The sequence below is a fragment of the Euwallacea similis genome, chromosome 8 (assembly GCF_039881205.1).
Source record: "Euwallacea similis isolate ESF13 chromosome 8, ESF131.1, whole genome shotgun sequence".
NCBI classification, from domain to species: domain Eukaryota; kingdom Metazoa; phylum Arthropoda; class Insecta; order Coleoptera; family Curculionidae; genus Euwallacea; species Euwallacea similis.
Window position 1 is genome coordinate 3,732,063 of NC_089616.1, and position 23,334 is coordinate 3,755,396.

At 35.1% G+C, this 23,334-nt stretch overlaps 1 protein-coding gene across 4 annotated transcripts in view; it reads left to right on the plus strand.

Moving 5' to 3' along the window:
- The window catches only part of Abd-B (Abdominal B), an 80,033-nt gene that overhangs the window by 26,978 nt on the left and 29,721 nt on the right, over positions 1 to 23,334 (plus strand). For all 4 annotated transcript variants that reach the window (XM_066392527.1, XM_066392524.1, XM_066392523.1 and 1 more), the window contains exon 2: positions 14,831 to 14,905. The gene's annotated coding sequence lies outside the window, so the exon portion shown is untranslated. The remainder of the gene's footprint in view (positions 1 to 14,830; positions 14,906 to 23,334) is intronic.

Consider the following 23,334-nt stretch of genomic DNA (forward strand, 5'->3'; position numbering starts at 1 on the left):
TAATAAAAAGTAATCCTCAGGAACCAACCTTCCACACTCTGTACATCGAAAACGAAGCATCTTTCGATATATGTTTATATGAAGTTATCGTCATATTATTATTACCTAGGATACGTTGTTGAATTTGTAGTACTATGTTCAGAGACACCTTGTCTACTTTATTTAATTTTTCAGAAATCTAATCTCGCTCGAATTAGAGATAGAATTCGAAACGCTAAATCGCACCTTCAGTAAATAGCAAATTTTCTCAACTTACCATGTTTTTCTAATCATCAATGCACTAATCAATCAATAACCAAAAATTTCTCTTAAAAGACTTAAAGCGCCGAAGAAGGTCCTGCCTCTTCCGAAGCCGCCCGCAAAACTAATTCAATTTGTGGTTTGATCCAAAAACCACAAAATTCCTGAAAAAAGGTACGAAAAGTGAAATCGAAAGTGAAACGCTTTACCCATTGTTAAGCCCATCAACTCGTCCTACTGCCCATATAAATAGTTCCCATACATGTTTATTGCCACTCTAAAATGATGCCACTAAAGCTTTATGTGCCTATATACACCTTGCAGGTACATAAAGGTAAAACAAAGAAGATTTTAAAAGGAATTTAGAAAACGCGTTTTGACTTAAGCATTTTTTCTTTTAATTATTTTAATGTCTCTCTTTCATCTTCTTAACTTTTAATGGGAAAGAATTTAAAAACAGCCTAAAGTAGTAAATTAATAAAGTCGTCTGTCAATAAGCTCTCAGTAATATAAAGATCTAAAAATAAACTGTTTCAGGGCTGTTGAGACAAAATAGATTTTACTGCCGGCTTTGTTTTAAGTTTGACTTTCCAGCAGGACCACATTTTCGGGTAAGATAATTTTAACTCTGATCACGTTTTTTCGATAGATGAATTTGTTCTTAAGAAATTTATGATGGCAATAAAGCGAATTTTAAAATTTGCTAATGAAAACATTAAAGAAAAAGAATATTCCGCCAATGGTGATCATTGGCTGGTTCAAACCCGCACGTACACGCCTGACTCCGATGGTTTCATAATTCCAAATATCCACATAAGTCATGCCACAAGTTCCGAATTTAACCCCACATAAAACAACCCAGACAAGGATATTTTTAACTTGGGCCCTGTTTCTGAACGAGATAGGGGTCGGAGGACCCTAAAAAGCTCTCACACACATTTGTCAAAGAGTGTAACAGTTCTCGAGCCCCATTGGTCGACCATCATACAAAGCTACATTTAAGCTTTTAGTCGAGATTCATGGTGGCTGAAGTCGTCTTTTATGCATCCATGCATTGTTAATTCTGGAGGACGCGGTCCACGATTGTTCTTATGTCAAGGGCGATTTTTTTGGTGGAACCTTCGAAAGTGAAAGTGCAGTTCGGCATATTTCGTTGACGGGTGGTGATTTAGTGGCAGTAAAGAGGTAAGATTGGGAAAGTTTGAAAATCAGTTTATTAAAAGTAAAGTTGACCTGAGCTTTTAACTTCGTATCGAAGCTTTTAGGCTGCCGACGACGACTATGAAGTTGTCCATATGTACAGGGTGTGTAAGAAAAATATGTTTAAAGTCATACACTTGGCTTTTCAGGTTCTTAGAGGTACCTTGGACACACCGTACATCTAATAAATATTGAATTGGTCCCCGTACGCAGTTTTTACATTCACTTACAAGGATTTTATAGACATTTTTCACAATCTCTTAAGTTTCTCGAATCTCAGGCTAGTTTAGTTTGGAAGAGCTGTCTGCCCGCACCCACGATTTTATCGAATTGTTAAGTTCGACGAATTTAACGTGCCCCGATGTTTTCGATTTACACGAATTTTCAGGTTTACAGGAACATTTTATCATTTCTCGAAATACATAAATCCATAATATTGTTTTACCATGAGTTCTCCCATTAGGCTAGTACGCCCCTGAATTTGTCCACCTAAAAAATTTTAAACATGCAGTTCACGCAATTCGGTATTTTTATCGATTTTATTGACTGAACATTATAATAAAAGTTTTTAACTCCGTACCTGTTCCCAAGCTGGACTCATGAGTCCAAATCATAACTAAATATTCTCGCCACTGTATGGCTTCTAATGAAAGTTCAAATTTATTTAAAAACTGCCCTTCTGCCTATAATCTCGGTAAATTTCTTTAGCCTAATCAGTTCAAAGATAGCAAATTTTTAACATGCCCTAGTCCAAAGTTTTATATGTGAGTCTAAGTCGCAACCAAATGCTTGGGTATGGCACGCCGCTGCTTTTATCATAGTTTTAATGACAACTTTAATTATGAAAAATTCACCAAAGATCTCCAACTCTGACGAATGGAATTGGTCTAGCATTCAGCATTTACAAATTACAAATTTTTAACTCTGCGCCTTTTCATGAGTCTGAGTCACAACTAGGTATTTAGCTACATTACGCCACTGTGCGGCCTCTAATTAACGTGCAAATTCTTCCAATTAAAGACAACACTGATGGCTACAATAATAGTAAATTTTATTAGCCTAGCACCAGGCACTCGAAGATATCGAATTTTGAACTATGCACCATGTTCCTAAGCTTGCTCTAAGAGTTTAGGTTGCACCCAAACATCCAGTTATGACATGCCACTACTTTCGAGAGTCAATTTTAGCCATGAAAAATCGTACGAAGGTCTACACCTTTGGTGAAAATCATTGGTGCAACACTCGATACTTAAAAGATACAAATTTTTAGCTACACTTTCGTAACAAACCTTGATTCATGGGTTCCAGTCACCGCTGAGTATTTGGCCACGTCACGCCATTGTTTGGATTCTAATTAAAACACCATTTTTTCTATCTAAACACAATATTGTTCTCTACAATCTTGATAAATTTAATTAGTGCAATACTACGCGTTCAAAGATAGTGAATTTCTGATATGCCTCAGCTCCTAAGTTTGGCTTATGAGTTTAAAGCACAATCAAATAGTGGCTGCGATTCACACCTGTTCTTCTCCTAGTCATAGTGCCAATTTAAGAGATGAAGAATACCCGTTAAATCTACAACTTTGGTGAAATTATGTTTGATTTCTAATTAAGGTGCCAAGCTTTTTACTTAAGCAAAACATTGATATTCGCACTCTCGGTAAATTCCCTTGACGAACGACTGAGCATTCAAAGGGTGTAAATTTTTAATTACATTATTCATACACCCAGGCGAATTCCATTTATTTGCAGTTTTCGTAATTTAAAATCAATTTAAATCATAAAAATTTAATATATTCGCACAAATAAGGCTTCATTACACAGATTTGTAGAAAATATAACCAGGAAACTGTCTCTTTGTAGAAGAAAATAAAGAAAAATGTCTTTAGGCGTGCCCCAAAAAGTATTCAAATACCAATTCAAAAACCAAACTTTTATGACTCTAAATAACAATGAAATTTAGTCATTAACATTTAGTGGGTTACCCCTTACCATCGATCACAGATTATAAAGACGATTCATTGATTTAATTAAATTATTGGTAATATTTTCAGGTATTTTGGACCATTCATTTAAAATAATATTGCAAAGTTGCTGTTTGCTCCAAATTTCTATTTTCCTTATCTGTCTTTCCAAATGTTCCTATAAGTGCTCAATCGGATTCAGATCAGGGGGTTGCGGTGGTTTTTTTAACAAATGAGGTGTATTACATAGTAACCACTCTTTAATTAATTTTGATGAATACTTGGGATCATTGTCCTGTTAAAAGTAAAAATCCTCTTTTAGTCCAAGCTCCTCAGCATTACTTTTTAAGTTGGTTTCCACGATATTTTTATATACAAATCTATCCATGTTTCCTTCAATAAAAGTTACATTACCCCGACCATTTGTTGCCATACAGCCCCAGACCATCACGTTTCTACCACCATGTATTACTGATGGTTTCATATTGCGCTTTTTCATTCTTTCCCCCGGGTTTCTCCACATTGTCTTAGCACCATCAGATCAAAATAACATATACTTGCTTTCACCAGGGAAAATAACTTGTTTTCCGAACTCCATGAGCTTTTTTATATGTTCAAGAGCAAACGGAACACGTTTCTTCCTGTTCACTTTATTTATCCAGGGCTCCTTGGCTCGTCTTCTTCCATGATATTCCATTCTCCTGATATGATATCTAATGGTCTTTGGATGATTTTTTTACCCAGTTGTCTGTTCTAATTAAGAAGCCAGATAAGATGCGCTTACATCAGAATTCTTTTTAATCTGCTAAAAAATGAAGCTTTCATTTCGGTATGTTATTTTTCGTGGTCTTCCAAAACGTCTTAAATTAATGCTATAGTCTGCTATTCCTTCATAAGATTTTCTTTCCTGATGATATCTGATTATCAACTTTTTGACATCTTTGTTAATTTCTTTTCCTCTTGGCCTCATAACTACTATTTTTAACTTTACTTTGCTCTAACTTGTGTTAATATGAACTAGTGAAGGCTTACTGCAAATAAATGGAATTTGTAAATAGCAGATTTGATTAAAAAATAAACCAAAACATTAGTGTATGAATACTTTTTTGAGTGCGCCTAAGGACATTTTTCATTATTTTCCATGTCAAAAGAGACACTTTCTTGGTTATATTTTCCAAAAATCTGTGTAGTGATGCCTTATTTGTGCGAGTATATTAAATTTTTACGATTTAAGTTGTTTTTAAGTTACGAAAATTGCAAATAAATGGGATTCGCCTGGGTGTATGAATACTTTTTTTGGCCTGCTGTATGTCTCAAGCTTAAATTATGAGGTTAAGCCATCGGCCAATGTCCGGCCGAGGCGCACCGCTGTTTTACTCCCAGTTATAGTCGAATTTTAGAGGTCAGAGACACCGGTAATATTTTCAATTCTGGTGAAATTCGTTGGTGTAGTATTCAAAAAATTCTCTGAAATAGAGCCATATTTAAACCATTAAAAGATTTTATCCAAAAGCCTAATTTTGGCCTTTAAAAATCTCGAATACTTTTACATAAATAAAACCAAATTAGGCATAGAAGTTAATCATGGAATTAAAGAGGAAATAAAAGTTTTATAGATTAATTAAAAGTCTGTCAGGTGGTTGAGGCTCACATACAAATCGCATAGGCTTACTAATGTAAAATCAACATTACCTAATGAGCAATCATTTTTTTAATAAATGAGATGATTTAGTAGTTTCGTATATATTGAAATTACCAAATTAAGATTACACCGGAAATCAATAATTTTTGGTAAAACTTAATTAGTTGATTCGAGTCGTTAAATTTAACTTTAGATTGTTGCTGAGACCTTGATTTTAATAATATAAAGGGTGATCGTTAAAAAAGCATCAAGTGGACGTTGAAACATCGGAGGAATGTCTGGGATCAGTTCATCTGCTAGTTAGATCGTTGAGAGTCGGTTGCTCAATCCACGCCCTACGTTTACGGTTCACAGCCTGCCGCGATTTTTTTTTAATGATCGCCCGTTATTTGCATATTACAAAGTACAAGCAAAAAGGAAAATTTTAGCAACAAATTAGCATTGTAGTTCCTGCACTATTTCTCAATACACCAATAAAATATTAACACCTATCCATTAGAAACAGTTAAATCCAAATTATAGCTCATACACGGTTGATTTATTATCAGCAATTTGTATATGTGCCATTGTAGTCATGTAGGTTTGTGTATACAAAACGTCGAAATGTCTTTTTAATAACTGTTTTATACATCCGACGTTCGTTTTAGTTTCCTCCTATTAATTAACAGTTTGAAACGGTAGTAAAGCGTTTTATTGACTCTCACTCAAAGATCTACCGTATTATTACACTTTTGTGGATGGTTATTAGTTGATTGTTTCCTCATTTCTTAATCTCGATCAGAGAAGCCTTATTGCTCCGTTAACGCTCAATCCATTATAAAACGCTTATCCAGACGATTCTTGAGCATATACACCCAGGAAATCACTTCTTGAAAAGGAAATTGCGGAGACAGGGCTGAAGGCAAAAGCCGAGAGGTCCTTGCGATTTATTTTATTCTCGGAATCCATATCGGCCTTATACTGTAAGCTACATGATCGGCGACTATGGTCCTTGGAGCCGCATCTGTAAGGGCCGAAATGGCTCGAGGCGATATTCAAGTCTTGAAATTCCGGGAGATCAAGCCGGATTTTAAGATGGAAGCCATGTTGCCAGAAGTCCATTCCTTGAAAGAAGAATTTAAAGACTACCAGCTAGGTCGTCATCTGGGGGTGAAACTAACGAATTTCTCCAAAAGCGGGATGGACAATTATTATTATTATTATTTTAGTTTTTTGTGTTTTGCTTTGACATGCATCTAGAATGGCACTGCCAAAGCTGACAACACCGTAAACCCGTCAAAGCGTAGGACGTGGAAAAAGGTATCCCGCAGCGTTTCGAAACAGTCGAGGACTCGCTAAACCCGCCAATGTAGTGCGGTCAGAGGAAAGCGGCCATCTTTGTTAGTCACACAGCGCGAACAGATCAATAACCAGTTCTTGCGTCTCTTTCCATCTAGTCCATGATCGGTGAGAGGAAGACATGCCAGAGGCAGTTCAATACTGGAGTTGGCACGCAAGCGCCCACCATCACACACCCAAGGTTATTTGCGGTCGAAGCCAATAATCTGATACTTTATTTTCTGGTATTTTTACGTTTTCTGATTGGATTTTTTTCGGGTTCCATCGATTTAGTTGTCCCCGGGCTCATTAAAGCCGGTTATTTATGGCAAGTGCTCCAGAAATAAGATAAACATAAACCTTAATCTGACTGGGAATGCTTTTGATAGTTGACGATCCGGTTTGGGAGCAATGGACAAGGTTTTAGGTCTGTTCATATGTCCATAGGAGGAGTCGTTACTTTGTGACAAGGAACGCTGAATTTTAAGTAATTTGAAGAAGCAGCAAAAAGAAGCACGGGCCGGAAGAATTATTCCACGCTTCAAATACCGGACGACTTGACGCTTTTCCTGCCAGTCGCGCGATTTTTTCCGAAGTCCGGAGGGACTCAGTACTGAGACTTAGGCGCGCAGAAGTTGCTGTTTTTGAATCTTTGATATTTCTTGACAACGGTTTTGACACCAGGAATGTTAAATTTTAACTAAATTGAATGAGTAAATTCGCTGCAAAAATTCTACAGTTCAAACCCCGGAAGATTCCTTTCTCGCCGCGGAATTTGCCAGAAATTTTTATCGAGAACCTGGACGTGGAAAGTGTCCTTGTCTGGATTTCTGATACTTCTAGACCACGATAGCTTGTTATTAGTTTGACGCAAGGAATGTTAAATTTCAGATAAATTGAAACGACCACAGCAATTAAATCTAATAACCGAACTTGAGCTCGAGGCAAAATCCGGGAAAATTGTCCCGCGCGCGTCAATCCCGGAGGATTTGGCGTTTTTCGCTCTAATTGAGAGATTTCTGCATTATAAACAAAATTTCACCAATAACTTGAGAACCTAAGTATAAGTGCTCGGATTAAGACTGTTTTTGATCTTGCAATATTCCCACTTAAACTCTTACTTTAACTCAAGAAATTTCAAATTTTAACTTAATAGAAACGGCAACGTTGAACATAAATTGGACTTGATCACAAAGAGTAACATGGCCAATCACAATTAAATTAAAATCCCGAATAAACGAGAGTTTCCTGTCCTGGTTGCGGAATTTGTGCACCATCACAATCTTCTACTGATGATTCAAGTGTGCAGTTCATATATTTTTCTATGAACATCAATTTAACGTCATTATTTAGGCCCTATAGAACCTTGACCACCTCTCACCGAAACCATTATCACTTACAATCACATCATGTAATTCAGAACTTTCGTGTGTAACATAACGAGTGCACTAGAAATTTTCGGGAAATTTTAGGGCATGAATGCTTGCTTAGGACGAAAAAGGCATCAGTGGGAATAGTGCTTTCTTTTCCTTAATTATTTAGATTATTAAGATTAAAATTGCGTGAATGGGCATTGGTCTAAAATTATATAGAATTTAAGGTGCACGAGTTATGTTCCGCGGAGAATTTCAAGAATCAGACCATGAAGAGTTGTTTGGTTTGCCTCTGTGGTACCTTGGTAGCACTCCTTGCTCGTACACATTGATGGGAATTTAATCGCGATAAAATCAGTATCAGAACTAATTTCTGCGGTTACAGTCGTTACTTAATAATGAAATACCTGATTTTTAGTGTGGAACAGGTGGTGAAGAAATTCTCATAAAAATTGACCCAAAAAGGGTTAACAAACAACAAATATTTAACACCCAAATAGCACCGAGTGCTACACGAGGATTGTCAGTTGCGCAATGTTAATATGGAGTAGAAATTAGTACCTTATTTATGGGTACTAAATTAAACTTTATGTGAGAATAAACACTGTCAATAGTGGCAGTAACTTGATTTATGTATTTTTTGTTAGTACCTCTCTTGTATCACGCCCGAAATGAATTTATTTTCGTGGAGATAACTGATAGGACAAAGATATTATGACTTGAATTAAGCCAGTGCCTGCTTAATGCGTTAAAATTTTTATGGGCTAATGGATATTCAATACTTTCCCACTTATCCTTATCTACCACCCATCGCCATCGTGTTCTTCTGCGAAGCAATTTGCGGGTGTATACACACTAAAACCTCGCCCAAATCTCTTGGCTCTATCTCCTTATCGTAATGAGCCGCCACTTTGCCACCACCCATTCGGTAATTTATATCTTGCCTCGACTTGGGCGGTATATGGCGTTTTATCTGGAGTCGAGCCTGGATCGTAAATTATTCCCAGTAATATTTACGAGGATGTCACTCCGGCCCTGATATATCTAAATAATATTCCGCAGTGGAGATACGTGCGCTGCAGGAAAAATTGCAGCTTTAATGGGCTGCGCACAATCGTTGGGTGCAGCTGTGAGTCCGACATTTGGTCGGCGGAATTCTGCTTTGGATTTTGCTTTCCGGATATTGGATTATAAATTATTGCACTTACCTTTTATTTTTTGCAGATGCGAAATGCTTTTTCACTTCATAATTGTTAATTTAGAGAAAGGGGCACAGAGAGTCGTGCAAACACATAACTGTTCAAACCGTGAGGGTTTAATTTGTTTTCTCTTCTTGATTAACGCAATTATGCTGAACTGCATTCAGGTTTTTCTTAGTTAATTTATTTCGTTAAAAAACATTTACTATTACGGCGTGCAACATACTTCGATATACAGGGTGCTGTTTAAGTACGTCGCCAAACTTCAAAGGGTGATTCTTTGAGCGATTCTAAGACGAAAAGTTCATATAAACATAGGTCCGGTAATGCTTCGTTTTCAAGATACAGGGAGTTAAACTTTTTTTTTAATATTTTTTTCCTAAAAATCTTAATAATTCTTTAGCCGATTTTGTTGAAATTTGGCAGTATTATTTATGGTTATTACTGTTATTTATGCGCCATTGACTTTTTTAAAACGATTATATTTTTTTCGCTTTAAGCACAGTCATGGCCAACCGGGTCACCGGATTTAAATCCGTTAGATCTTTTCCTTTGGGGAGACGTAAAGTTCTTCGTCTATAAAGCTCCGGTCAACACTGAGTAAGAATTAATTCAATGGATACGGGATTCATGTAATCAAATAAGATATACGCCCGGAATATTTCAACGTGTTCGACAATCGATGTTAAGACGAGCTAATGCTTGCATTGAAGTTGAAAAAGGACATTTTCAGCAATTATCGTAAGCTTCGCATTACTTATTGTTAAATATTTTTTTACGAAAAAAAATTGTGTACCATTTGTTTAAGTGTTTTAGTTTAAATAAAGCGTTTTTCTTGTTTAATTTTTCTCAAATTTCTGGAGTTCCGCCGTGTACACCACTAGCAAAAGGATACAAAATTTCTAGTTTAAAAGATTCCTTTGTGCTATATAAAAAACTGTCACCAAGTTTCAATGTCATATTAATTTTGCTCTTCTTGTTTCTTAAGAGTTTTTTTTTAATGTAACAATAAAAAAAAAGTTTGGTATCCCGTATATTGAAAACGAAGCATTACCGAACCTATATCTATATAAGCTCAAAATCTCTCAAAGAATCACCTCTTGAAGTTTGACCACGTAATTAAATAACACCCTGTATATGGAAAAATACCAAAACACTTTAACATTAGATTTTGAAATTACATCTTACAACGTAAAAATTTCATCCTTAAATTCCTCAACTTAATTTTTCCAAACCGGTGAATAGGGAGGCAAGAACCAGTAGAATGGCCGGCACGATCATCTGATCTTACTCCATGAGACTTCGTCTTATGGGGACATGTGACAAATATGGTGAACCAAACTAAACCACTCGATTTAGTAGCTAGCTTAAAAAGAATACCGTTTGCGATTAGATCGATTACGCGTCAGATGTTGATTAACGTTAGAAAACATTTTTATTTATGATTAGGATACTTCAGAAAGGTTCGAGGCTTGCATTTTGAATGTCTCATAGTACATTGAGATTGATGTATTTTGTTATATTATTATATTATCTATGACGAAATGGTATTAGTTACTTATTAAGTTTTTAGTATGTCCTAGAGCGTTTCGTCAAAAACATATATTTTTATCTGTTATTCTTTGCAGTAAAGTTTAAAACCATAGCAATTTTGAATAGACAATGAAAACGCCTTTCACATGAAGTATCACAATCTCACACTTCCAATTTAAAAATTTGGAGGTTGGAGCGATCACCCAAAGAGGGTTGAACTTATGAATGAAATTTTTACGTTGCAGGATGTAATTTTAGAATCCAAAATTGAGGTGTTTCGGTATTTTTTTCACAAATTTCGAAATATGCAGATGTTGAATTTGTTTTATTTGGCTGTTTCACCCTATTATGAGCAACTGAATTTACAAATAGCCTCTCTGAAGCAAGAAGCACTGGACAAGATCTCGTAATTGAAAAGCTACTAAGAGACGGTAGAGAACTTGGGTGCTCAAACATGTTGGAACGTAGTAACAAATTACATCTTCTAAACGCCTTCAACTTCGTCCTCTTTCTACGTCTTACTGCCGGACACTTCAAGATCCCCTTGGGGTACTATTCTGACCACATCGCCTTGGCCTTGCAACGTTAACTACATACAGACAAATTAAACGGGTACGTAAAGAGTAATGAAAGACCGAAAAAGTGCGTAAATTGCTAAATATGATATATCAAGGAATTTGTAATAAAAAGTTGCCTTAAAATCGACCAAAAACAAGGGTACTCGCAAGAAAAAAAATTGATGGTCATTCTTAAGAAATGAAACAACAACAATAAAAACAATAAAATAAATTAAACTGTGGCAGCAATCAAACTACAAGTTGCAGGAGTTTTAACAAAATATGGGCAAAATTGGGTAAAGACCTGAGGGGCCAACCAACTTCTGGTCAAAAGCTGTTTTTAGAGTGAAAAGACATGGCACTGGAACCGCATCACAGATATGTTGGATCATAGATTTTGGGTCGAAACCAGGTGCCTTTGAACTGTGGAACATAAAATGCAGATTTTCTTTAGCTTTGAGCTAATTTAATTCAATATTCTATTAGTTAAAAAAAAGGTTGTACGAAACATGGAGTTTTTGTTGTAAACACCCTTAAATGGCGAAACAAAATGCAGATGGTCATTTTTATTGCTAAATAATAGGGCATTTCTACATAAGAAAAACGGTAAAAAACCACAAGGAAAAAAATGGACGTGTTTTATTGCGTCTAAGCTAGCAGGACAAGGGTTATTAAATTTAAATAAAAGCTTTTTCATCGCCTAGAAAAAACTGGTAAAGTGGTTTCACTTGTTCGTATAATATCATTATTTCTTTAAAATGAAAGAAAAAATTCGCACAAAAGCTGTTTTATTAATTTTGTTTACATAGACGAGACGTGACCACCCCGAGGCGGGGTAAGAGTTTTAAGCCGGATGGCGTGATTTACATAATTCAGTTCCATTATGCAAATTTTGCTCCCTTGCACTTTTTAACGGTGACCTTTGTTTACCCAATAAATTCAAATTTATTCGCAAGTTAAATAGTCTACTTGTTAAAAATTAATATCATGTCGTAAAGTTCGCAGGTTGTACTATAATCACCATTCGGCTTTAAATATCTCAAAAACAGAACCCGAATAAATTCGAGTGGGCGTGGTCAAATGAGGGCAGTATATTAATAAAGAATCAGTAAAGAGTGAATATTCCAGTTGCAAGAAAGGAGCTGGTTGATGGGAGATTCTGCCTCATGTTCAAACTAGAAATTGCATAGAAAGAGCTATTGTAGTATTGAAAATTCATTTTAGATGTTTCTTTTTAAGAAAGAATTGCTCGATACTCTGCAAACTTTGTAGTTAAATCGATAACGGTGTGTGCAACTTTACATAAAGAAAATGTAATGTGTAATGTCGGTTGTGAATATTAAAACGCAGAAGGGTATAATGATGATAAATGTGCATTATATGAAAAAGAACCAGTAGATGAGCTCCTGCAGCAGAAGAACAATCCTACTTCTAAGTTCATCATAACGCGTTACGTACCATCCAATATTTCGATTAAATGCGTCAAAAATTGTAGGCGCCATGAGGGAAAAATAAATAAATTCAACACCCAGTATCTCAGTAATGGCGCATTTTGGGATCTACACGTATGAGGGTAGTCCCAGAAGTACTCGACCTGACATATAGATGGCGATTTTTTGTTAGAAATTTGCGTATATCACAAAGACTTAACCTTAAAAACCTTACGTCTAAGTTGTGTTTGTTTTGGAGCTGTTTTTAGGGAACACTTTTAGAGATTTGGGAACATGGGATAAATTAGTCATCGATACGTGATTCAATTCTTTTATTTAAAAGGTCTTAGTCCATCCAACATTAAAGCGAAGATAGATTCTATTCTGGAGGAATCTGGTTCTTCGTTAATAAATATAAAATACTCATTGGCAGAGTTTAAACGTGCTCGTACAAGCTGCCAAGACGAACTCCGCAGTGGTCAATCCAATGAGGTGACCATTCCAGAAATTGTAGTGAAAATCCACAAAACTGTACTGGATGCCTATCGGCTAAAATTACGCGAATTAGCAGACGTGATAGGCATTTCAGAACGTACTGTTCATCGCATTTTGACCGAGAAACTGGATATGAGAAAGCTGTGCGCAAGATGGGTGCCGCCATTACTCACAATTGAACATAAACAGTGCCGTGGGGATATTTCAAGGGAGTGTTTGGCAAAGTTTCGCAGTAATAAAACCGAGTTTTTGTGTTGATTCATAACCATGGATGAAAGGTGGGTCCATCATTTTACACCTCAGGTGAAAGAGCGGTTAGAACAATGAACTCAAAGGGGAGAATCGGCTCCAAAGGAGGCAAAAAACGTTCCATCTGCAGGAAATATGATGAATGCACGTGGGATAATTTTTATTGACTATTTCTCTAAAGAAAAATCAATAAATAGAGGATATTACTCAAATTTATTGCAGCGTTTGAGCGAAGAAATTAGGATAAAGTGACAGCATTAGGCTAAAAAGAAAGTCTCGTTTTATCTAGACAACGCATCAGTTCACACTTCCGTCATCGCGATGGCCAAAATCAATTAAATTGATTTCGAACTATTCCTCGCCCTCCTTATTCGCCGGATCTAGTCCCCTTAGATTATTTTCTATTTCCAAACTTGGAAAAATTGCTCACTAGAAAGAGATTTGCTAATAATGAAGAAGGTGGGTCCGAAGTCTAGGTTGAGAAATAATGTAATATTTTTCAAAAATTGTTTTCCTTTAAGTATTAAGTCGAGTACTTCTGGGGCTATCCTGATATACATATAATATGAACTTTTTGCTCTATACGAGAATACGCTGTCAAATTACTTCACTCTACCTCTCTGTATATATTAATTAAAATTCGTTACCTTTATTATTTTGCTGTTTATACCAGTACAGAAACGAAACACTTCTTCCTCATTTCTGTCCATTCCTGGATAAAATATTCCTACGTATCCATAAATTTCCTCGTTTTCATGGAGGCAAATGGTACGGAAGTTACAGCTGTCTTCTCCGCTTTCCACTAGGGACAATATTTACACATCATGAATTTTATTTGCAAAAAAAGCTTTTTCCAGATGAGAACGGAAGTGCTGGAATGTAATATTGTTTGCGCTTTTCTCGTCTAGATAGAAAATTTTTATGGCAGTCGCCTCTAAACCCACTTTGGGCTCGAATTCAAAGTAAAAACCACCGATAATCTATGGAAGCTAAAATGAAATATTTTTGGGCAAATTTTGTGAATATTGTAGAATCTTTAAGGAGATTTAGATAGCACAGTCAGTATAGCGAACTATTTACCATAATCGTTAACGCACTCTTAGGGATGAAGAAGTAAAAGAATGGCATCATGCAAGGCGGCACGCGTGAAGGTGCCACTTTCTTCTCAAGGTACCTACTTTCTATTGTGATACCCTTTTCAAATATTGTCGACACCAAAGATTAAGTGAAACTGTTGTGACTTTCTTCGTCAGCATTCGGTCAAAACATGTTGATGTTTTTATCCGCCCTTTTATGGCAGCTTTTTGCTTCCGAGAGCCTTTCACCGGCTGAAGGGTTTTTGTCCGCTACTGCGAGAAATTAGCTCGATTTTTACCGTGAAATTTTTAAGATTAATTTCATGTCATGATCTCGAGAAAGCGAGGCGATTCTGGGTGTCATATTATTAACTTTATGTTGTGTTTGATAGTGCCGTCCTATATATTTTAACGACTCTCAAAGGCTTACTTTTCAAGTAACACTTGGGCCGGACCCGGTCAAATTGGTCATATTTTATGCGGGGTAACAGCCTGAAACAATGTTGCTTGCTTGAGGTAAAAATCGATGTAAAGTACCTGTTTTTTGTTTCAGGTATTAGACGACACGATGAGAGAGTAGGGAGAGGTTAAAGTACGGATTTGCTTTGAAACATCATAGCCTTAAAAGGTAAGTAATCTTTTTTCTGAGTGTAGTTTATTACTTCAACCATAGGAATTCACCGCTCAAGCGACAATAAATCTTGAATTAAATATCGCCAGTAAAAGTTTCTCCTCTGATCGCCTGGTAACGTGTTTGAAATAGCATTGAATTTGGTTATGTTAAAATAGTATGGAAGCAGAAACCTCCAAGAATTCAAGTTTTATTGCAATTGAGAGTGCGCGCTTTGATGGTTTAAATTCAGCAAGGCGTTCCAGCAAAAACTAGACACCCCGTATAACTTGGTTATTTTGCAATTCGTGGAAATTTACCAGGACATGTTCGTTGTCGTTTTAAAGGGGACCCATTTTAACGTGCATGATAGCTGCGCATTTCCACCCCTCCTCCCTGCAGAGCCTCCCCTTTAAAAATTTTAAATGGGCAGTAGGGTAAAGTGATACATTGTTTGAAAGGGTATTCAATGGCCTAAATAACGATTATCATAATTTTTTATTTTCATGGCTCTATCCGCAAAAGCTGCCTTTTTTATTATTTACAGTACTAGGAGGTGGAATTAAAATACAAAACTTATTTTATTTCGTTTTTCTGCATTGTTCAAAATGACCTCCATAAACTTCTTGACAATATTACGTCCTAACAATTATACAAGGTGTCTCTAAACCACGTATTCTAGGTCCTAAAGTATGACTAAAACTTCGTTTTCGATATACAGGGCGTGAAAAGTTGGTTCCTGAGGATGATTTTGTATTAATATTTTCAAAACGTTTCAAGATAAATTAATGAAATTTTGTGCTTTATTATAACTTTTTGTGCCTTTTCTGAGCCTGCATAAAGAAATTGACACATTTTTCCATGAACGGGTAATACAGAGAAATAACATTTAAAAAGTACGCATACTTTAGTGACGATTTTATAGGAAAAATATTAAATTTGGGGATTTTTACATAAAAAAGGTACTTTTGTTGAAAGTCAAAATCTTCAAGAGTTTTTGAGAAAATTGAAATTTAACAAATCGGTAGACACTATGTTTTATTAAATAAACATTAGATTTAAAACTATTTTTAATCCATTTTTTAACGATAATTGTTATTAAAAATGGTTCGGGTGACAATGAAAAGCCACCAGACTATTAATAAATATTGAATAATATCTGATATTTATTTAATAAACATAGTATTAATTATTCAGTCCAGTGGCGCCAGGGAGGGACCTCAACTAAATTTATTGTCAAAAGAATGTACGCTACTGATTTTAACTAAATTTCCATATCTTTTTGAGATAAAGCAAAAAAAAAATTTAACTTTTTTGCGTCTTGAACTTTCATCGTATCTGAGATAAAAAATAAAAACCATTTTATTGCATATCTATTTATGGTACAAAAACGCCACTGGACTTCATAATTTTACTTTAGTTAGAGCCAAATCAGCCCCTTATTACTGCAAGCAACGTTACGAAAATTTCAAAAAAATAGGTGAAAAGATATTTGAATTATTTTTTAAAAAACAATTTTAATACTCTGTATCTTGAAAACAATAAATTCCCGGACCTACGTTTATAGGAACCTTTTTCTATAAAATGACCTAAAAAATAACCCCTTTATATATTGCCGAGTCTTTTTTAAATACCCTGTATAATAGCCTGATAAGTCTTCATAGCTATTTCGCTAATTGTTGTTGGCACAACTACTGTAGAAAGTTTCAGATTTTTACAAGACCTTCCTGTTGCCAAAAATCTAAGTGTTAGAGCTAGTCTTTTAGTTGCTGGTAGTGCATCTCGCGTGTTCGTGTTCTTTTGGTAATATAAAAACTAATCAAACGTAGCAACTATTCATGCATTTCGCTATTCATTGTAAAGGAATTTTTATAGTCATTAGGATCTTTTTCCTAATAGACTTTAAAATATTTAAGCGATTGAACTTCTTTCTCTTTGATATTCTTTTATTACCCAAAGTCTTTTTTTAACTTTGTTCGCACCTATATGTACCAAAGTGATAGCAGTAAATGTTTCTTCCTTATTTTTCATTTTTAGCACATTCTACATCACGCAAGTTTGCAAAAAATCAAATATTAATATATAGTAAACGCCAAACTAAAAATCTCACGCGTCATCAAAGTTCTATGTCGCGCTGCCCTACGCTGTTGCCAGACTTCCGAACAAACCCTTGAGGCGACATAAATATAATTTGTTTCAGGACAGTCAATCGTAAGATTTAATAAAAAATGTTTTTAATTTTTTACAATACAAAACCTTCTAAAGAAAGGAAAATATAAGAGCAAAAATAGACACAATCACCGGTATTATAAGATAATCTTACAAAATAATCAACACGTAAACACACATGACTTTGCCATTGACGGCAACCCTGTCGGTTTAAAATGTTTCCAATGGTCACGTTTACATCTCAGTGGAATTATCGAATTTTAGCTAAATGACGTCACATCAAAATTTCTGACCATATTTTATTATATATGTATCTATATGACCATATTCATTATATTTTTAATAATTAATACGTTTTACCTTCAAGTGATAATGATAACTAAATAAGTTAGACATATATAGCTTCCGAGATATGTAAACGTTACCAATGTGGCCATTTTAATTCATCATAGATAACGTGCGAGACTTTTAGTTTGGCGTTAATTATACATACATTGTATATATTGACCGTGTCAGACTACCGTCTATATAATAATGAAATATTGACAGTATTATTGATCGTGTGAGGATCGCTTAACGTTTAGATTGTCTATTGCCCACAAATCGAATTTCCATATTTTTTTTCATTAACTGTGAGACAAACTGATGAAATACATTTCTTTTTGGGTATCCGTCATCAAATATTCGCGCTGCAGATCTTGCTGGAACTGTCATTCTTCTAGTGAATCTTAACCAATTCAATTTTTCTTTGAAGCCAATAAGCCATTTTGAGACATTTCTTTGCGTACGAGATTCGACACGAATAGAATCGGAACTGATGGAAATAAAACGTTAAAAGCATTTATTGGAAAAAACATTAATACACCTTAGACTGCATACTAACACAATCTCTCAACAAATAAGTCAATTTCTTACCATTCTCCTTCTAGTACTGTAGATAATAAAAAAGGCCGCTTCGGCAGATAGAGTCATGAAAATCAAAATTATGATCATCGCCATTTGGACTATTGAAAACACTTTCAAACAACGTACCACTTGACCCTATTTCTCATTTAAGTTTTTTAAGAGGGTGGCTCTGCAGAGAGGAGGGATGAAAGTGCCCGGCTATCATGCACATTAAAATGGGTCCCCTTTGGAACATATAATCAAAATCTCTTACTGAATTTTCATAAATCGCATAATAAAGAAGATATTCAGGGTGTCTAGGTTTTGCTGGGACACCCTGTGTGGAATAGACGTAGAAATTGATATTCTCGTGTTTAATCACGTCCCTGCATCTGACACCCTCTGCCTACCAGACATTTGAGCCTGAAATTAATTCATTAAACGTTCTCGATTTAAAAATGTAAACCTAAGAAGTGGGCAGGTCTGAAGCGCAGACGAAAGGTCATAAGATATGAAATTTAATGATGGTGGGTTGACAGCTAAATGGCCCTCAAACCAGATAAACTTGCTCGGCTCGCCTGCATCAGATAAAAATGTCAACTCCGCCCTTGATTTTAATGGCCGGGTCCAGAAGCGAGAAGATCTGATACCACTGAAATGTAATTATGCGAATACATTTTTTCAGATTTTTAAATTTCCTTTCTTGCTCTCTTAAATGCCGCACTTACCGAAGCCACAGAAACAACCGAAATCCTAAACCAAAGCCTCAATCCCTAAATATCCCCGCCTTCTCGAAACCCTGCCTGGAAGGCCGTTTTATCTTTGTTATTTACAACTTAACAACCGGCTATATTACGCAAGCAAGGGCCAATTCCATGAAGGGCATCCCCGATTTGAATACGACCCTTTTGCATAATCTTGTCGTTCTTAAAGGGTGCCTAAACTCAACCTTCGGAAATAAAATAAATCCTTTGTCGTAAAAATGGGGTGCACGAGGCTTCACAAAGAGTCCGCTTTCGATACGCTTTTGCAAAAATGTCACCCTGTTTTGAATACATCTTTCCATTTTCGAGGAACTTCGAGTTTTTTTCCTTGGGACGTTAATACGAAGAAACTGACGGATTTGAGAAATGTTTTTGTCGTTGGTCTTTACTAGAGTTTTTTTATTATTGGTTTAAGCATAAAAATGACTCTAGAAGGACCTTAAAGGTCCAAAAAGAATAACAGGATATTACGAAAAAAAGGAACAAAACCTTTAAGAAAATGAGATTGGGGAGACACTCGGATGGTGGTTTGCAGAAGGACACCTCAAGGGAGCCCTTTTGCTGGACGAGTTGGATCCACAAGAAGCTATTCCAGCTTAAAGGAAGTTAGATGTCTGGGGTTCTTCACTTGAAAGTAATTAGGAAAGGCTGTTTGAGACCAGGTTGACCCCTTAGAGTATCACTTCCAAAGGGGAAAAAATATATATGAGTCAACGTTATAGTTGATGGTTCGACCAAAAGCATTTTTTGTTGCACTTCATTATCTAAACATCAACACAGGGCTAACAAAAGAATTCTCAAAAAACTTTTCTCTTTGAAAATGGGATCTGCTTATATCGTTATCGATCTGTGGATAAATGCGTCTTCTAGTTTGGCCACTTCTTACTAGATGGCACCTCATGCGCTTTGTATCTGAAGGTTTTTAGTTTTTTAAATGATTTTATCATTATTTTTAGGTTTTATGAATATTTTATAGATGTTCACTCTTGATTTCATTGGTTTTTCCTAAAAGGTCAACGGGAATTGCTTGACCAATGACATATTTAAGTATTGATTTGATGTAGTGTTGTTAAGGCCTAACACAGTTTTATACACCATATAGTCAAGAATAAATGAGATGGATATTTGTATTTGGCCAAATTAACTGGTTTTTATTACCTGTATTTGGAACCAAATAACTTACATACTGATAAGTTTATTGAAGATAAATTAGAAAAAAATACAAATACGTGAACTTTGTCCAAATTTAAACAAAAAACTGAAGGAATGCATTATGCCCATATAAAAGACCAGAATACCTAAAGTATGAGATATGTTTTTTCCTTTAAATCCACTATAAAATGCCCTGGGCAGGAAAACAAAATGGTAAAAGTAGCCCATTATTCGCAAACTTAATTTTGTCGAAATCTTAAAAAAATATTTTCTATAACTTTCATAGAACCTAGAACAGACACCTCCCTTATTTCGACGAAGAAAACAGCACTTTTCTCGCTAAAGAGGAAAGTGTGAGTTTAAAGGATTTTTGCACTTTTATTAAAACTATGTGAAATGTTATAAACTATTAAAATTAGTAATAATACAATTGGTTACATAATAGAAAGTTATAGAGAGTTATAGAGAATTGGTTATCTTTAGATATATTATTAAGCTCTTTTTAGCATTATAAAAAGTTAAAATTGATCATTTTTTTGACCATTACAAACCCATAACTGGTTCTAATTGAAGCAGATTGTCCCTGTGTTATTTGGAGATAGATTAAGCTGAATAATCCTCTGTTACGGCGGTAGATCCCACGCTTCCATGTCTCTTAAGCAGCAGAATATATGTACCTCCTCTAGTATCAACAAGGATTTTAAAAATTCTTCTAAAGCGGTTTACGTCTTGTAAAGTTAAGAAATAAGTTACTTTGAGTGGAATCTGAGCAAAATTACTCTTTCTGATTTCCTGTACTGCATATTTTCCATTTAGGTATTCCACGAAGAATCTGTGGTGAGGAGTTTTCCATGACCGAAATAAAGCTTATTTTTTATATATTTCCAAAAAGCAACGCTCTATCTATTACTTTTCGTGGTTGGCATCCTACGCTCTATATTTTCAAAAAAGTTATTAAATATAGGTATATGATATTATTGCTTTCTTTGATTTGAAACGTGGCTCACAGCATCGAGTATATGTTAAATAAATAGTTAATGGTTTTTAATTTTTAGAAATTGTGAAAAAATACACTAGAGCTACTTTTTCTAGTATTCGGTTTGTTTTCGGCCATCTAGCCATTTTTTACACCAAATATATTCTTTTTAACGCTTTCCCTTTAATTTTTTGAAGAAGCAGATTTTAATGACATAATATTGGCTTTACATAAAATCTCGCAGGGTATCTTTTCTTGGCTAATTTTGATGTTTTTTTTAATATAAATTACGTTTCCATCGTTTTTTTATTCTTCAGCGAGGGGATGAAAAAAGGAAAACAAGGTATGAAATACTAAAAAAAATCAAATAAAAAGCTACAAAAACTGTTTTTAATGGTATATTTTGAAAATTCTTAATGCAAAAAAAACATACTTTATATTTAATCCATAGGGCTCGAGCTGAGATTGACTTGAGTTCAAGACAGATATTCAGTGAAACTCATACTAAAAATTAACTATTCAACATAGATCTGTGGGTACTGGGAGTATCGGTGATGAGGAATTCAAACATTTACTTAGTATTTTGTTTAATGTTAGAGGGTACCACATATAGTATTGTACCTCAATTTAAAAAACCATAATTTTTAGTATTTATCACAGAAAACAGCCGTTTAAAAAAAAAGCGAGTTTATACTTAACCTGCGTTGGAAATTTGTAACTTGAATCACTGACAGTTTTTGAAAAATAAGCGGAAAAATGTGTCTTTTGTTGACCGTATTAGGTTGTGATAAACTTAGATTACTTATAACGTCAAGACTAAACTATTGTTACAAATAATTTTCACTAATTTGGTGATAGTAATTTATAAAGTGATAGTTTAACATAACACATAACGCTAAATGATGTATTTTTTCCGCCTGTTCTTCAAAAACTTTCAGTGATTCAACTTACAAACCTCCAACGCAGATTAAAGTTTAAACCCATTTTTGTCTAAAATGCCTGCTTTACGCGACAAATACTATGAGTTATGGTTATTTAAATCCAGATATAACATTTATGTGATACTTTCTAACTTTAAAGAAAAAACTAAGTAAATATTTAAGTTTCTCATCACCAATACTTCGAATATCCAGAATTTCGTCAAATTGACATGTTATTGAACAAAAATATAATCAAAATACCAAAAAAAAAAATTTGTTTTTGAAATTCTGTATCTCAAGAATCAAGTCGATACGACCCTATGTCAAAGATTCACTCTTTAAAGTTTTTTACAGGTACTTAATAAACACTCTGTGTATAGTTTACTCCGTACTGATTGTTGGCTATTGCCCCTGTGTGATCCAGGAGGTTCAAAGAAATTTAGTCATCAATACCTAATAGGACTATCAAATTTAAAATTGCAACAGATGAGCGTGTCATAAAAGGGGAGAATTGCCTTCCAAACCTGTCCGGACGAGCAGTTATTGTACAATCTATTTTCGAGCATACAGGGTGGTCATTTTTACAATGCTCACTATTGGAATCTTCGACAGGGCGACAGTTACAAAGTAAGTTAAATTAAGAAAAGTTGTGAATTTTAATGCTCATTAAGAATCCCGCTTGAATCGATATTTATGTAATAAGTACGTAATGTTATGTTTTATGAGACAAATCAGTTTATGAGAGCTTGCGAATGAGTCCATAAATGGACGAGTCAAATAAAACCTCATTACGTACGCGTTACATACAGCGTTTTATGTCCGATTCCATCTTAATTTGCTAATCCGAAATACATTAATCACCTGTTAAAAGACATTTATGTTCGTCAGTCAAGATTCAGTTATTGTCATTTCCACAGAAAACACATCTGTTACCTGTATATACTCTAATAGGATTATAAATTTATCTACTTTATTATGCCAGGACTATGATGAATCACTTTATGGCCACAAAACAGTATCATAAAATTCCCTTTACAATCTAATTGGGCCTAAAGTAGTTTCATCATAGTTTCTGAAATATCTCAAAAAAACTCCAAATAATTAGTTTGAATATTATTAAACTGGGAAAACTATCAACTTGATTTTGATGGAACTTCGGATCCAATGACGAGCAAGACACAAGTAGCCACTGTGTATTAAGAAGTAAAAATTAGTATCTTAGTGACGTCATAAACTATTCTAGATGAACTGAAGCTCCGTCGGAAGTCGGCCATTTTGCCGCGCGATGTTCCTTTTTTTTGTCGATGAAATGTCATAAATTTCGTTTCGAGGTTAGCGACGGTGACTGAAGAAGTAATTCTCGAAGATCTAAAAGAACTGAATGGTGTCTTAAAGCCCCTTTTGGACAAATGGAAACCAATAGACGGCACCGAAAGCGAAGGGGCTATGACGCATCTCGAATCACAAAATGATGCCATAGGACCACTAGGCGGCTGAAAGCCGGAAACCATTTGTTACCTCCACTTCACGTCCTTGTAACGTACCAGCTAAAATCCGCAACTTTCGATTTCTTACTTACCT